Source organism: Penaeus monodon, chromosome 1, assembly GCF_015228065.2.
Source record: "Penaeus monodon isolate SGIC_2016 chromosome 1, NSTDA_Pmon_1, whole genome shotgun sequence".
Classification (NCBI taxonomy): domain Eukaryota; kingdom Metazoa; phylum Arthropoda; class Malacostraca; order Decapoda; family Penaeidae; genus Penaeus; species Penaeus monodon.
Window position 1 is genome coordinate 37,609,815 of NC_051386.1, and position 7,500 is coordinate 37,617,314.

General features: G+C 29.2%; 1 long non-coding RNA gene across 1 annotated transcript; it reads right to left on the reverse strand.

The window, feature by feature from the left end:
• Window positions 1–6,575: 6,575 nt before the first annotated feature.
• Window positions 6,576–6,935, reverse strand: LOC119596866. The gene is made up of 2 exons (XR_005230804.1): window positions 6,898–6,935; window positions 6,576–6,781 (listed from the first exon to the last, which is right to left on the reverse strand). It is a non-coding gene; the product is annotated as an uncharacterized LOC119596866 (long non-coding RNA).
• Window positions 6,936–7,500: the final 565 nt, after the last annotated feature.

The window sequence follows — 7,500 nt, forward strand, 5'->3', positions numbered from 1 at the left end:
TAGACTTATTTGATCATGATCATTTGAATGGTGATAATGAGAAATATGAAAGGAAGAGGAAAATAGGACGATGATGAGAATAGTAATAATAAAATGATAATATCAATATAAACACTAATGATAATGACAGTGACAGTAAGAAAGATAATTATGATAATAGATAATAACAATAATATTGATAGTGATAATGATGATGATTATGATAAAAAGGTAATCATAATAATACAATGGGAATGATGATGATGATAATAAAAGGAAATAATAATAATAATAATAATAATGATAATAATGATAATAATAATAATGATCATAATAATGATGATTAAAATGGTAATATCAATAACAATATTAATAATGATAATACTAACAATTAAGATGATAAAAATAATGATAATAATAAGCAGTGGTTATGAAAAAGAAATGTAATAATGATTATAATATTATTGCAATAATAATAATGATCATAATAATAATGATGATGATAATATAGATAATAATAGTGAGAATTATAATGATGTTTATGTGTTGCTGTTGTTGATGATGATGATGATGACGATGTCGATGATGATGATAATACAAATAATAATAATAATGGTTACAGTATGATAATAATAATGATAATAAGAGTAATTATTATAAAAAAAGTAATAATAGTGATAATAATAATAATAATAATAATAATAATAATAATAATAATGATAATAATAATATCAATAATCATAAAAGACAATACTACTGCTAATATTAGTAAGAATAATAAAGTTGCCAAAAACAACAATAATAATAGAAATATCAACAACAACAGTAGTAATAGCCTAATGATGATAATATAATAATGATAATGATAATAATAATAATGATAATGATAAGGATAATGGTAATGATAATAATAGTAATAATAATAATAATAATAATAATAATGATAATAGAAATAATAATAATGATATCAACAATAAATAATAATGATATCAACAATAACACTAATAATAATAGTAATAATAATAACGACAGCACAAAAACAACAACAACAGCAACAATTAAAAAAATAGCGATTATACTGATGATGATAATAACAGAAAATAGTAAACATGATTGTAATGATTAATTATCATAATAATAATAATAAAAAAATTATGTCAATAAAAGTATACAATAATAGCAATAATGTTATTATTACTACTACTATTAATACTGTTACTGCAGTAATAAAAATAATAAAAATAATAATAATAAAAATTTAATACTAATGGTAACCAGAGCAGTAGCCTTTAACGACGGGAAGGGGGAGGGGCATGGGAGCTTCTCATAAAAGTAAGAGAGGAAAAGAAAGGAAAAAAGGGAGGGGAGGGAAGGAAAGGGAAAGAAAAAAAGGGGGATGCACTGAAAAGTTAACACTACCGTACGGGACCCTTGACTGACTTCACTCCCCTCGCACAAACACGTATATTTTTCAACCCTTTTGTTATTGTCACGAGCCCGTGTCCACCGCCCATAAACTGTGTAAACCACCAGCCGATGGTGGGTGACGGTGAGCAAATGGTGTTTTGATTCCGCGAGGGGGATTCCGAGACTGTACGGCTCTAATGGTAACGACCATAATAGTGATAATATATTTATAAGTGCAATAACATCAATAGCAATGGTTATTGATAATGACAATAACACCAATAACCAAGAACACTCAGGACATTATGGACGTTGCTACTGATAGCGATATTCACCCTAATCATATTACAAAGATGGTGGTCTTGCTCATTCATTCCGCAGAAGAGCATACTGTGGAATGATTATACATTCGGTATCGACTTCAACACGATATTGAGGTTCAGCCATTTTGATTTTAGCGTCAGAAAAATTGTCTGTTCTGACGGATTTAACATCGGTATTTGATTTTTGTTTGAAGATCTGTGAGGATGATTGTTGATGAAATTGGGGATTTTCGTAATTGATATATTGTAACTGAATTGTGCTGTTTTGTGGTGTGTTAGTCAGATATTTTGGGGGATGACAGACCATTTTTGTGGGTCTGTTCTGAGACTGTGACTTTTTTGTGAATTCGCTTGAATGTATAGTTGCAACGGGCTTTGAAGTTTATCAGTCTATCAAATATCACTGTTATCTAGTTACTGTTTTTTGTGTATATACAATATGTTGATGTATAATAAATTAAGCTGCAATTCATAGACTCCAATAATAAACAACAGCTCTCATCTGCCAGAATAAATAACCTCCACGTCCTCTCCCCCATCCCTAAAATATAGATCCATACATTATCATCTTGCGTTTTACCTTTTTTTCCTTATCTTTTCATAATCAACATTTTACTTATCCTTTTCTACCTTTCATGTTTTAATTTTCTTTTGTTTTCCGTCTTATCTATCTATCCATTTCCGGTGTACATTTTTTTTTTTTTACCAAATAGCTGCACAATGTTGGCGTTAACAAGTTTGCTTTTATAGGTAGAGATTAAATCATTACTCTAATCGTTGGTTGAAAAAAATGTTTGCTTATTCCCAAGTCAATGGCGTGCAACAATTTATATTTTTTTAATACTCTGCCAATTACTGAAGCCGATACACGAAAACTGTTCATGGATCCTCGGCATGCACGATTTGAATTATTATGATCATGATAATATTTCGCCTAAAACATACCTCGCTCCCTCCCACGCACGAACACACACACACCCTAACCGTCCCTTACCTCTTGCCCACTGAAACTGCAAAAATCTGAAATGATCTGGGAGTAAATTACCTTTTCATTGTGTCCATCTTCCTTTTGTTTGCCAAAGTGGAAATGATTTAGGACGTTATGTACGCCTGCTTTCCAAAACACTTCACAAACAATGGAGATAAGGTCATTGTTGTTTTGCATTCTCGGAGCAGAAGAAACTGCGTTGTGCTGGGGCTGCATGCATCACGTATGTAGGCGTTGCGACGGAATAAGATGAAACTGACATGTAAGTGAAATCCTCCTTAGGCATAATCGTGTCGATATTTCTGTTCTTTCTCCCCTTTGCTTTTTTCTTGCTTTCTATACTTCACTCCCTTTTTCCTCTCTCTCTCTCTCTCTCTCTCTCTCTCTCTCTCTCTCTCTCTCTGTATGTGTGTGTGTGTGTGTGTGTGTTTGTGTGTGTGTGTGTGTGTGTGTGTGTGTGTGTGTGTGTGTGTGTGTGTGTGTGTGTGTCTCTGTGTCTGTCTCTGTCCATCTTTTTTCGAGTCAAGTAAATCTGAACTGTTTTATTGTCAACTTCCTCCGGGGTATAAATTTCAGATATTTGTACACATAAATATTGCTATTTGTTATCAAAGTTACAGATGTAGGTTTTATTTTTCTTACACGAGAATTACACTATTTTTATTACTAATATTATTACACAGAATAGTCATTATTGTTATTATTAGTATTTATTAATATTATTCGTATTATTAATATCATCATCATTATAATGATATCTATTATTATCATTATTACTATAACCGTTACTATTATTATTATTCTCATTATTATTACTACTACTACTATTATTCATATTTCATTGATATTGTTATTGTTACCATTACCTTGATTATCGTTATTTTTATTTTATTTCTTATTTTCAATAGTTTTATTATTACAATTGTTATCCCCGTTCTTGCTATAATGATTAAATTAATATCATTATTATAACCTTTATTATTATCATTATTTGCATTATTTTTGTTTCTCTTGTTGCTGTTGCTATTAATATTTTGACTTTTATTCTTGAATATTAATATCATCATCATCATCATCATCATTATCATTATATCCCCATAATTATTATTTTCATTTTTATTATATTCATTGTAATTATTATCATATTCATTATAATTCCCTTTTTCATTATGATTGTTATCATTATCATCGTTTATTTTTATTTTCGTTGTTCCCGTTGTTGTTATTGTAGTTGGTTATCATTATTACTATCATTATCATTCTTATTATTTCTGCTTTCATACTATCATTATCATTATTGTAATTATTGCCATTATTATTGTTGTTGCTATTACTACTGATAATAATATTATGATTATTCTTATTAATATTATTACTATCATCATTATTAATAGTAATAAAGGTAACAGTAAGCATTGTTATTCTTTTTATTAATAATAATAATAATATTTCTAATGTTATTATTGTCGTTATTATCATTATTATAGTAATAACAAAAAATATTCATAATAATAAAGTATTAGGAAAAAGAAATATGATGCTAATAACAATAATAATAATCTAGTTTTAAAAATAACAGTAATGCAAATGATAATTATGATAATGATAATAGTAATACTATTAATAATAGTAATAGTTATAATAATAACACCAACAATAATGGTAATGATAATAGCAAAAACGATATTAATAAGAAGAAAGAAAATAGTTACAACGATAAAAATAAAGAGGATCATAATAATTGCTATTATCATTATGATTAAGAATGATTATGATGATGATGATGATGTGGTCATCATTGTTATTGTCATACCATTGGATTCTGTTATTACTTTGTAATTATTCTTACAATTATTAATAATATTAATAATATTATTATAGGTATTATTATTATTGTTATTATTTATACTTTTATACCGTGCTGAGCGTGCTTGCCAATTTTCTATAAGCGGATCATCAACTTGGTTGGGCTATAAGAACCCAAGGTGTGAATGAAATTCCCCCCTCTTACCACCGGTAATTGTCAGTCCCCAATAAGCATAAGCTTATGTCATAAGGGCTCTAGGTAGCCCTGCTGTTGTAACAAAATCAGATGAGTGGTTTCACAACTAACGACATTATTGCGGTGGACCTTCTCAACGATAGCCGTAGTTGTATGTCCAATATTTCAGAATTTAGCCACCTCCCTAGTGTAGTAAGGCACAGTCCTACATTTTTTGTTTACCTTTTTTCTCAAATTTTATTTCTTACTTTCTCCATATCTTGATACAATCATGAATGTATATTTAGCCATGGCCCCAAGTTCCCAGCAAACCTTCAGTGGTCAGGGGGTGGTAAGAATCTTTGGGTTCTTGGTAAATGAGTTCTTTCTCAAATTTATGGTCTTCTTGTTTTTATGTAAAATTACTATTTTGTTGTCATGTGATGTTTAGCTTAAACCTAGCCTTAACCCTAACCCGTATTGCAACTTACTTTTTAGTAATACTCGAATGTACTTGCAGTTATCTCAACAAAATTTGACATTATTTGTACTGAAACTCTGATTTCAGACATGAGGCACAAATCAGGCTGCTACCTATGTTTAATAAACCTTGTTGCTATGTAGGAATTCTTTGCCTCGAGTCCAAGGTTTGTTTTTATATTCTTGGGTTAGTTTTAATGCTAGTCGTTTTACGAAATATGAATGTGATTTACATGAATACATGGTTATGAGAATCGGTAGTCGTTTTAATCATTTCTACATTTTTAGTATTTATAGAAATCCATATTCCAATGAAAGCAGCTATAATTGTTTACTGTCTTCGCACATTTCCATTCAAAACAATCATGGGACATCGTGTTTTATTTTTAAAGGTGATTTCAATGCTCATCACCGAGACTGGCTGACTTCGGTGTCCCTAACTGACCGAAATGGTATTTCTGCCATAGATTTTTCAGATGTAGTTGGGTGTGAGCATTTAGTCTGTAGGACATCTAACAGGAAAGGTCATCTTTTGGATATTTTATTAACTGATGTGCGAGGCGTAATTAATGAACAGTCAATCGCGCCAATTGGTTCTTCCGGCCACCGTAGTCTAGCTGGACTTTCCAGTACCAGTTTTTGTCCTAACTAAACATGTCTTCTTAAAGTCTAGAATGAATTGGGACGCTCTACCATGCTTTTATTAGCATTGTTTGGCGAAATGTTTACAATGCTCCTTGTCCTGTTAATGCTCTAAATTTGTTATTGTTGCATATAACAAGGTTTGTACCCAGCACAATTCTTAAATCTCGTTCACATGATAAAGCATGGTTTAATGACGTTACCACCGCCACCAGGCTTACAGGTAAAACATGCTTATCACTATTATTATCATTATTAATATTAATATAAATATTATTATTATTATTTTTATTACTACCATTATTATTTTTTATTGCTATCATTAGCTTTTTATTTCTATCAGTATTATTATTATTATTGTTATCACTCTTATTATTATTTTCGTTATTATTATTTTTGATATTATTATTATTATTATTATTATTATTATTATTATTATTATTATTATTATTATTATTGTTGTTATTATTCTTAATATTATTTTCGTCATTATTATTTTTATTTTTACTATTGCTATTATCATAATTATTATTATAATTTTTACAATTGTTATTAACATTATAGTTATAATTACTATATCATCATTATCAGCATTATCATTAGTATTACTATTGTCGTTATCATTATCATTATTATTTTTATTAGCAGTATTATATTTTTTACATGAACCTTCTCACTATCATTATTATTATTAGCATTAGTGTTGAGGTTTTCCTTAGTTCAGTATGATCCTTAGATGAGTGGGTATTTCTCCAGGATGATTATATTAAGTGGACACATTTCACCAATATATTTACAATTTGTAGAAAGTAAACAGTAATTGCATCCTCAAAAAAAACAGAACATTGGATTGGTCCAGGCTGTGTCTTCCGATAAAACTTGTTTGCTTGAGAGGTATCTGAGCTTAGCATTTGTCAGCCGTCTTGAGAAGGTACTCGAATGCTCAAGATTCGATTCACTTTCATAAAAGAAAAGTGGAGACTGAAAAAAGTATGAGACCTACATTAGCATAGGTATAGTATAATATATACATTAGATATATCATTCATCATAGTAAAACAAGTACTATAATATGTCAATACATTGGCAGTACTCACATATGGTGTGTATGGGCACGGAGCTTGGAGCTAAGTGAAGGTCGTGCTGAATGGGTCACCGACTTTGCTTTGGTCGCGGGAACGGTACCAAGGAACTCGTACACACGCACACACGCGCACAAACACACACAAAAGCATCGAAAGAAAATGTGTTGGTAATCTCCAGTTAGGGAAAACCACACTAACCCTGGGCAGTTAGTATCACCATCAGTATTATTGACATTATTGTTATAATGATAATAATAATAATAATAATAATAATAATAAAATAATAATAATGATAACAATAATTATGAATAATTATAACACAAAATATAAAGTAAAAATAATAACAATATTGATAATTATGATAATGCTGAAAATTATAATAATAATTATCAGTATTATTCTTACTACTATTATTATTTTCGTTATCGTCATTATTTCTGTCACTATCATGATTATCATTACTATTACTATTATTGTTATTATTATAAAAATGCTACTGCTACGATTACTATTACTATTACTATTATTATCAGTATCATTTATGTAATTAATTTTATATTTATTGTTGTTGTTTTTACCCTCATTATCCTCTTTAACATTAGGAAAAATTATGTG